The sequence below is a fragment of the Podarcis raffonei genome, chromosome 10 (genome assembly GCF_027172205.1).
Source record: "Podarcis raffonei isolate rPodRaf1 chromosome 10, rPodRaf1.pri, whole genome shotgun sequence".
Taxonomy (NCBI): domain Eukaryota; kingdom Metazoa; phylum Chordata; class Lepidosauria; order Squamata; family Lacertidae; genus Podarcis; species Podarcis raffonei.
In genome coordinates, this window is record NC_070611.1 from 44403768 (window position 1) to 44412887 (window position 9120).

The following is a 9120-nucleotide window of genomic DNA, read 5'->3' on the forward strand; positions in this document are numbered from 1 at the left end:
TACCCCAGAAACTCGACCTCTCTGGTGTGAAATTGGCATTTTTCCAGCTTGACCCACAACTGGTGCTTCTGCAGTCTCTGTAGTACTTCCCTGACGTCTCTGACGTGTTGCTTCTCATTGTCCGAATAGATTAAGACGTCATCCAAGAAGGCTACGCAATTCTTGTACAGCAGGGGCCCCAACACGTGGTGCATGAATGCTTGAAAGCAGGCGGAGCCCGATTGTAATCCAAATGGCATGACTAAGTACTGAAAAGCCCCCAGGAGGGTGAACATGGTAGTTTTCCATTCATCCCCCTCCCTTATCCTAATCAGATTGTATGCTCCCCTGAGGTCCAGCTTGGTAAAAAATTTCCCCTGCCTCACCCGTGTTAAAATGTCGTCAATCCTGGGCATTGGGAAGGTCACGGGTTCTGACACCAGGTTTAAGGCCCGGTAATCCACGACTAATCTGGGCTGATTAGTCTCTTTTTTGTCCACAAAGAACACCGGACTGCCCCCCACCGCCTTTGATTCCCTTATGAACCCCCTCTTCAGGTTCTTGTCAATAAATTGCCGCAACTCCTGCATCTCCCGGTCGGACATGGCATACAGCTTACCCACCGGCAACTGAGCCCCTGGGAGTAAGTTGATTTGGCAGTCAAAGGGCCTATGGGGGGTAGTCTATCTGCCTCCTTCTCGCTGAAGACTTCCTTCAGGTCAGCATATTGTGGTGGCACCTCCCCTTTTTGTTCCACGGCCAGCCCAGCCACCCTGGGCACCGTCATTCTTGGGTTCTCCCCTCCCAGACAGTGTCCTAAGCAGTAAGCTGACCCAAAGGTGACTGACCGCTGATGCCATGACACTACTGGATCATGCAGTGCCAGCCAGCTCATCCCCAGTATTATTGGGGGTCCTGCCAGCGTGGCCACGTGAAAGGCAATGGTCTCCGTGTGCCTGGAAACCCTCATTCGCATTGGCAGGGTCTGGTGTGTCACTCCCCCCCCCCCCAGAAGTTCCCTGCCATCGATGGTGGTCACTTGCAAGGGAAAATCTAGAGGCAGCAGGTGGAGTTGGTGCTCCAGAGCGAAGTCTCTGCTGAAGAAATTACACGAGCTGCCCGAATCCAGCAGTCCCTTAACTTTGACGGGGTGCCCATTCGGGAGTTCTAGCACCACTTCTATGGCTATAGCTGCCTTGGGAGGGTCAGGCTGGGGCACTTCTATTGGTTGCTGGCCTGGCTGCTGCCCCTGCTGGTTGGCAGCCAGGCGTTGTCGTTTCCCTGCACCTGCCCTTCCTCCCCCTTCTCCTCACAGCCAGCAGCCCCCACCATCCCTTGCCAGGCTTTTCTTTGAAGGCAGACCTTAGCAAAATGTCCTGGTCGTTGACAGAGGAAACACTTCTTGGTAGTTTTCCACTCCTTTCCCTCCCTTTTACGACCTTCACTGGAGTTTGAAACCTCGCGCGCGCGCGCGCCATCAATTTCCATTGGCTCCGCTGCCTGGGAAGGCGGTCTCAGTATCTCAAGAATGCGGTAGTCATGGAAACGTTCCCCTCTCATTTCGCGCTTCTCCTGATCCCGCGCTTCCTGGCGTACGCCAATCGCAAGCACAGGCTTTGTGAGCTCATCCAGCGACCATGGTCTGGACGCGCGGGACAAATCTTTCACCGCGGGGGACAGACCCTCCTCAAACAACATTTGTATCGGTTCAGAGTCCAGATCCCACCCGAGCCGGTGGACTAACATCACAAAACGCGACCAGTAGTCTCTGACGGACTGGCTACCCTGCTTGTACCCCATCAGTTCCCGCCGAGTTACACTTTGCTCCACTTCGCTGGAGTACATCGCATCCATTGCCTGGAAGAATTTCTTAAGGTCCTTCAAGGCATCATTTTGCGTCGCCATTAGGGGCCTAATCCATTCGCGCGCCCCATCCTGCAGATGCCCCACAATGTGAGCCACCCTCTCCCCGTCATCAGCAAAGTCATCTTTCTGCAGTTCCAAAGCGTACTGTACTTCCGTTCGGAAAGCACTGTAGTCTTGGGGTTTCCCACCAAACTTGTGTACCAGCCCCGGTACCTTCCTTGCGATGGGGGTGGGTCTGACCTGTGCATCCTGAGTCCGTCTTTCGTCTAGCCGCGCCGTCAGGATAACTACATGCTGCTCCAAGTCTCGGTTCCTCTCTACCAGACTCCGCATTGCAGCTGGTTGCTCCATCTCTCCGGCTGTCCCTGTTTGGCTCATCGTGCTGCCTCTCTGGGGCTGCGCACAAGCAACGTCAGTGACTGACGGATTGCTGTAATGGTTCTAGGGGTTGATCGTGCGTAAATCGACGCCACACTTGGCTGGGTTACCTGGGTGAACCCTTTCTGTCCGGACAACCACTCACCCGTGGCTGTCTCAGTCGCTGGCAGAATCCGTCAGTGGGCGTTTCTTGAACTTCTTCCAGCAAAGAAGCTCTTTGACGCCTAGTCGGCGCCTACTCTCCCTGCGCGGAAGCCTTCTGCGCAGGGAGGGTGTGGGCAGCGGAGGACCCGTGCTCTCCCCGCTGGTCTCCGGCGAGGAGTCATGGAGCCACCTCGCCGATTCCCCCATCTGCTTCCCTTCTCCACTGGTGCTACGCTGAATTCCTTCCCCAGAAGATGGGCTGCTTCTCTCCCTCCCGGGACGCTCTTTGGAACCCCTCTGGAGCCCTCCCTCTCCCTCGGGCTCCAATGGCAGTTCCCTGACACAGTGAAAGCGGCATCCTAAGCATGGCAAGTGTAGTTCATCCATCATGTTACACTGGCATCTGCAGTCCTATTAAGCTACTACTAAATGTTAGGTGTGCCAGTTGCACCAGTATGACCTATGAAAACTGGAATGTCTTTAGTATTTTGTTTTCTGTCCCAGCTTTGGGTCCAGCAGGATCCCCACAGCAGCTTGTATAGATTAAAGAAAAAATGCACTACAAGAACACTGTAACAGCTTCTTCTGCCTCTAGCACATATGCCAATCGATGCAGGAGTGTTTCTAGGTACTTAAAGGACTCAGGGCACAGGGCTGTGATGCACATTTGCACATCCTGATTTTTGAGGGATACACACCTCAAGGAAAAATAAATGGCCGGGTCTCATCAGCACTGTGCTTCGCAATGTACCCAGAACCCTGTCGGCAAAGTAATAAAGTGGGGAGGGGCTTGCTGCAAAAGTCCATGGACCTAAGCCCTTGATTCAGTGATAGCAGTGCCCACCTTTTCCCCAAGACTGCAGGACTTTTTACGGTCCAAGGGCAGGGCAGGAGGAGGAAGACACAGCACTTGGGCCTCCTAGGAACTGCTGAGTGTCAGCAGTTGGATCTTCTGTTGCCAGCTAAGCACCCTTCACTCTCTTTCCTCTTTAATACAGTTATAGCCAGGGTCCCAGAGTCTCTTAGTGAATATTAAGTAATAAATGGTAGGTAAAGGTAACAGGGACCCCTGACCGTTAAGTTCAGTCATGAACAACTCTGGAGTTGCGGTGCTCATCTCGCTTTACTGGCTGAGGGAGCCGGCATTTGTCCGTAGACAGCTTCCGGGTCATGTGGCCAGCATGACTAAGCCGCTTCTGGCGAACCAGAGCAGTGCACGGAAACACAGTTTACCTTCCCGCCGAAGCGGTACCTGTTTATCTACTTGCACTTTGATGTGCTTTCAAACTGCTAGGTGGGCAGGAGCAGGGACCGAGCAACGGGAGCTCACCCCATCGCGGGGATTCAAACCACCAACCTTCTGATCGTGAAGCCCTAGGCTCTGTGGTTTAGACCACAGTGCCACCCACATCCCTTCAATAAATGGTAGTATTTACATAACATTTAGGATATTGCAGGGGGAAAGACAGGCTGCAGCAGTTCCCCTGAACTGTGCCAAACATGGAAATTCCTGGTTTTAGCTAAGCTTATTTAACTAGTTTCTAACAATACATTGCATCCCACACCCACCCTGCCCCTCTCCCTTCACTTAAAAGCTACGCAACAGCTTCATGCAGCACTTCTATGCTGCATTTAGAAAAGGTAGCTGTTCCATAGACAGTACATAGGCGCAGCAATTGCTGGCCTACACCCTAAATCTTGAACTGCTGACAGAGCAGTTGATAGGGTTAGTTCAATAGAGTCTACTTCCTATAACATGCTTTCTGTGACAACCGAAAAATAATGGCACGGTGTTAGTAAATAGGGAACAAATGCTGTCATTTAACTACCTAGAGTGAATGAATTGCAGCAAGTTAAACATAGCAATGTAAGAGTTGCCATAGTGAATCAGACTTGTGATCCATCTTAAGAAATGTCCTGGCTAACAAGAGGCATTCATTTTTCATTTTAAAAAATGAATGAAAACTCTTGAGCAGGTTGATATAGATAATCTTTCTAGAGTGTTAGATCTCATTCCAAGCTATAATATTAAGAATTGGCTTAATCCCTGCCCATATGAATTTCTGCTTTGTTTAAAAAAAATCAGCACTAGGTAGCATTCTGTGTTTTTTTGTGTGTGTGATCTGAATAAGCCATACAGTTATGATGTTAAAAGGGGCATGAGACCAACCTCTGGCTACACACCAACTGCCCCACAGAGCTTATGATAATAATATTCTGTAGCTGGTAATAGTATTTGGTGGAATACCCTCCTAAGAGAGGTCAGATCAGCTCCCTCTTATCCACTGACAGGCTAAGACCTTCCTATTCAGAGAGGGCTTTGAAAACTAAGGTATGGTGCTGATCACTGGGCTGCTGTCAGGGCTAACTGTATTTTAATTGCTGGTTATAAATGTGTTCTGATATATTTTAATTATTGTTTTTAACTGGTTTGTTTTTATAACTTTGTATTTTATAAAGTTGTCTTTAACTGCAAGCAACCTTCAATCCCAACTTAGAAGAAAAGTGGTATATAAATACATTATTTTGATGATGGTGATGATGATGCAAACCCTACCATAATAATAATAATTTAATTTAATAAATTAAAATCCAATCTACTTAGCCAGGGTTATGGTTTTTTTCCACCTAGACCACAGGAAAGGTTTCTCCAGTCCGGTGGTGACCAAAATATTTTTGACTACAACTCCCATCATCTATGACAACTGCTGGCTGGAACTGATGGGAGTTGTGGTCCAAAATATATGAAGGCCACAAATTGGGGGAGGCTGTCTTGGTGGGGAAATGGCAGAGGGAGAACTCCATTTGTGACCAAAAGGTCTAGTTTGAAGTCACCAAATGGTTTTACCCAGCAGAAAGCAAGGCTTTTTTTTACTTCTACCCCTGTAAAAACCTAGAGTGCCTGGAATAAGAAGCCCCTGGACCAATTTATAACAATTTGACAGGTTTCTTTCCTATGGGCACTTTTCTCATGTCTATAAATTTAAGACCAGTTGCCCACAAAATATTAGGAAGAGTAAGTGATTCCTTTTGCAGCCCACCAAAACTGTAAAAGCTACTATTGAGTAAAAACCCACAGCAATTATCCTTCTGAAATCTGGCAGGATTCATGCCCTCAGAATAAATGATTTTGCCTGCAAATTTCATCTCATGCCACACACAATTTTAAGTTATAGACAATTCCTTTTTAAAAAAAATCAAACTTTAAACTGGAGGGCTAGTATGCCTGCAAATTTCATCCACTTCAGCCAAAGGGGGGGGGAGTTACACAGCTGTTCACCATCATCACCATAATGAATGGGAGAAAATGAAGCAGACTTGGACAGACTCCAGCCTAAACAAGCAGCCTACAAAGCACCTTGGATCAAGGTGGGCTGTTTCCCAAGCACTGGATCAGGTCTCAACTGAATCTTATGGTCAGTGCACTATATAGATTATGAACACTGAGGAATCCTGAAGCTCATATTGAAACAGGGACATTTTCACAGATTTCTTGCTTTGTTTTTAAAGGAATAGGGAAACATGCATAAAGCATTTTTGTTTTCCTTTTTATGTTATGGGCTTAGGTCAGACGTGGCCAATTGTATTCAACAACTTCCTGAAACTATCGCAGGTTGGAGGTTATGCTTTAATAGTTTTGAAGTAGTCTGTTATATATGCCACCGCCACCAAGTTTTCTGTCATATTTAATCTGACAGTTCAGGTGGTTTTTTTCTCTCCGTCATGATTCACTACACTGAATACTTGTTTCATTCATATGTTCATTTCCAATAAACACATAATGATTTTTGCTTGGAGGTGTTTGGCAAAGCCACAGGAGGTTTAGCTTTGCTGGTCTAGGAAAGACTGCAAGAGTTAATTCAATTCAGTGAATCTCAATGTAAAGGTTCTCAGTCTGTGAATGAAACTCATTCCAAATAAGAAGTTGGTGTGTCATATGCAGCTTTTTGTTTGAAAACATTTGCTATAAGCAAGGGGATGTGAGGAGCCCAGCTATTCAATGTCTTTGAGGGTAGGAGCTAAATTCATAGTTTGATAGTTCTGCATTTGGAGAGGAATTTAGACTATTCCTCACATTTGTGTCTCACACTTCATACAAAGAGTTCAAGGATTTACATTTTATCCTCACATTAGCTGCATGAGGTACGTATCAGAGATGGGTCATAAAGTTTACTGTATGGTTTTTTTGGGGGGGGTTAGCCCTTATTTGACTGTTGATGTATTTTATGTGACTTCTTTTTCATTTTTATATCTTATGTAAACTAGAGATTTCTTTTTGTACTAAGTGGTATACACATTTTATAAATCAAGAGCCAAACACAAAAAGGGCTGAAAGTATAAGATCCTGGCACCAACTGGAATCAGAATTGGATGGAGCACCTGAGTTATGGCATAATGTAGGAAACCGGCCTAAAGCAATGCAGGAGAGTCATTCTAGGGGCAGAGTTGATCTCATAGCCAGAGCCAAGTAGTCCATCAAAAATGTTGGCTGGGACAGGTATATAGTGGAGGACCAAGTAGGTAAATGGACAATGAAGCTGAGAAGTTGAAAACAAAGCTGCCAAGGAGCTGAACCCTGAGGTCTGACTTGTAGGCTTCGTCAAGGAGGAACTAACATGTTGTTAAGAGATGGTGAATCACTCCTGGAACCTGAGAGGACAATAGTGGCCCTTCTTTTCCACTATATAGCTTTAATTGACTCATCACAAGCAACACCAGTACACAAACCAAGAGGCTCCAGTTACAAATCCAAGAAGACTTAACAGGAGGTTAGACGGAGTGAAAGTGAGATTCATGCCTGAATGGGGATTTGAACCCAGGTCTTCCATGTCCAACACTCTATATCCATGATATGCAAATTTTAAAGGAGATTATGAAGTTCACAGGTTCAAATTCCCTCAAACAATTTTGTCAGGAATACTTTAGAGTTACAAGTACAGCCTTAAGGAAAGAAGTTTGCCTAGAATGCCTTTATGAAGCTAGAATTGTAAATAATATTTAAATTCTGTAATACAGATTAGATTCCAACTGTTGTATTTCATACCACAGAGCCACCAGGAATAAGAATTTATTATTTCTATGTTGCATTTAAAAAATGCCTTGAGTTCTACAATGAAGGCTTCATCAGAGCATTGAAAACTAAATCAAAATTCCAGCAAGGAAGGAAGGATTTAAGTTTAGGCTTAAGCTTTGAAGTTGTTCCCAAGAAACAAATTATTATTGGATGGGAACCAACAAAGCAATTATCTAGTTTGCTGCTCATGCTACTGAGGGCTGCTGCCTGCACCCAGAGGGATCTGACACAAAGGCCCTTACCTAACCAGGCTTGTATAAAGGAACAAAATATTACTTACCATTATTCTAAACACTTCTGTTTCCTGGCTATATGCCACCAGTGCAGGGAGAGGGGAATCTCTGTGACTGTGATGCTGACTACTGCTGAGATTATATAGCAAAAACACTTTATCAAAATGATTGGGTTGCTATGGAAGTAGGCAAACTTATCTGATAATTTCATATTAAAGTTTTGCTTTTGAATGATGCAAGATCAATTTATTCAGAAAGCCAAGAGCTAATCACTGCAGAAGGCTCACAGCTCCTGTTTTGACAGTGAAATCAGAATTTCTGAGGTATATTTTTAAGGTTACCATATGTCTCTGCTTTCCCAAGATGCTTCCAATTTTCATATTGTCCCCCATTCTTCTGAAACCTCTAAAATGTCTCTTTTTCATCTAATTATTTAAAACATTTGAGGTTTTAAATTTCTTTGGTTTTTTCTTCTTCAGCTGGTTCAAGGCCCTTTTACATTAACAAAAGCTACTAAGGAAGAACCTGAAAACAAGGGGGCATGAGGCCCTGCTCAAGAGAGTCCAGCTGACTGACACCCACGGGTGTCAAAGGCACATTTATATTTACACTTCTCAGTGGCCATGCCCTCTTCAAGTAGCTCAGCACCTAATTTGCTTCTTTCTTCTCTTCTGTAAGCCAATTCAGAGATTTCGACAGACATTCCCCAGAAGCAGGTGTAAATTTGAGTCTTTTTTTATTTTCTCAGGAGCCAAACAGGAGTAACAATGATTCCTCTTGTACCATCCTATGTGGTGTATTTATTTCTTCAGCACCAACTGACACCCTCAACTGCCCTCCGGTGCTTCCTACTCAAAGTGAATTCTTTGGTTGCCCCTGGCAACTCCCACAGCACAGACCTGGCTAGTAGTAGAATTTTAAATCTTAAGGGTGAATTTGGTTAACTAAATCAAAGAAATACCTTTGCTCCTCAGAACTCTGAGAAGTGGCATCCCTCAGGCTGTGAGGCTGGCAGCTGAAGAAGCATTGGGGAGACTGGGGGACTTATTTATACAACAGCACCTCCAATGGCTGACTCAGATAAGATCATATAGTTAGGTAGTTCAACTCTCAGCTGCTAAATCGTCCCCAGCTTTTATATTCAGTTCTCTGGCTGTGTTGAGATTACATGGCTGCTGGTAGCTCAAAAGCCATTACCTTTTTTATATAAAAGAACAAACATCTTGGCCATATAGTTTAAAGTAGCTGTGGAAGGGATCTGACACTGACTTCTTGTGGGGAGGGGTGCTAAGAGCAGCTTCATGAAGACAATATTCATTGGCCCTGAGGATGTGTTTACACCTAAATTTTCAAAACAGTAGCCATTTACTTCCACATTCATCCTTCTTTACAGTATGAAGATGCCAAGGAGAAAATGGACATAGTTAAATTGTGAATAGCAGGTCC

At 45.3% G+C, this 9120-nt stretch overlaps 1 protein-coding gene across 1 annotated transcript in view; it reads right to left on the minus strand.

The window, feature by feature from the left end:
• GRIN2B (glutamate ionotropic receptor NMDA type subunit 2B) overlaps window positions 1-8534 on the minus strand; it is a 274219-nt gene extending 265685 nt beyond the window's left edge. Inside the window, exon 1 of the mRNA XM_053404817.1 lies at window positions 7722-8534. The gene's annotated coding sequence lies outside the window, so the exon portion shown is untranslated. The remainder of the gene's footprint in view (window positions 1-7721) is intronic.
• Between the last annotated feature and the right edge of the window lie 586 nt (window positions 8535-9120).